Raw genomic sequence first — 890 nt, forward strand, 5'->3', positions numbered from 1 at the left:
ATACATATATATATATATATATAACACACACACATATATATATATATACACACACATATATATATATATACACACACATACATATATATAACACACACATATATATATATAACACACACACACACACACATATATAACACACACACACACACATATATATATATAACACACACATATAACACACACACACACACACGCACATATATATATTTCCTGTTGACGAAAATAAATTGTGTTGCAGTGAATTTATGTGTTGGGATCCTGAATAGTGTAGGGGACATATGGTACCTGGTCTTAGTCTTAGATGAATTCTGAAACTAACGTCAAGCTCATTTGGGCAATGCTGGTGGTATATTATCCACATTGTGCAAAGAGTGTAGCACTCACGGCAGCCCTGCAGAGAATAAATTTGCAATGTTTTAAGGCGGTCCCAATAATCTAGATATCACCCACATCATAAGCAGTTGTCAGAATATGTTATCGCGGTATTATCTACTGATGAGACATGATTTTGTAGCTTGGACATGTTATAACGAGATCTGTCAGAAGGATAAGCCCGAGGACAAAGAAATAAGAACCCACAGTATAGTGGAAGCCATAGCCTCTTCATAATAAAAAGGAATACCGGTGGAAGGCCCCAGTGAAGACCTCAATAACATGTAGACACAACAGACCTAGTGTTAATTCTTGAGGCTTCGGAGTACTTTTGACTCCTCTTTTTAGCAAAGCTTGTGCTTCATAGCGCGCTTGTTATATATAATAACTCTTATATATTATCTATTAATTTTGCCTATGTGCTTTTAAGCTTGCAGCCTCTAACATTATTATCTCTCATGAATATTAATGTTCTCTCTCTCTCTCTCTCTCTCTCTCTCTCTCTCTCTCTCTCT

The sequence above is a fragment of the Octopus bimaculoides genome, chromosome 5 (assembly GCF_001194135.2).
Source record: "Octopus bimaculoides isolate UCB-OBI-ISO-001 chromosome 5, ASM119413v2, whole genome shotgun sequence".
Taxonomy (NCBI): Eukaryota; Metazoa; Mollusca; class Cephalopoda; order Octopoda; family Octopodidae; genus Octopus; species Octopus bimaculoides.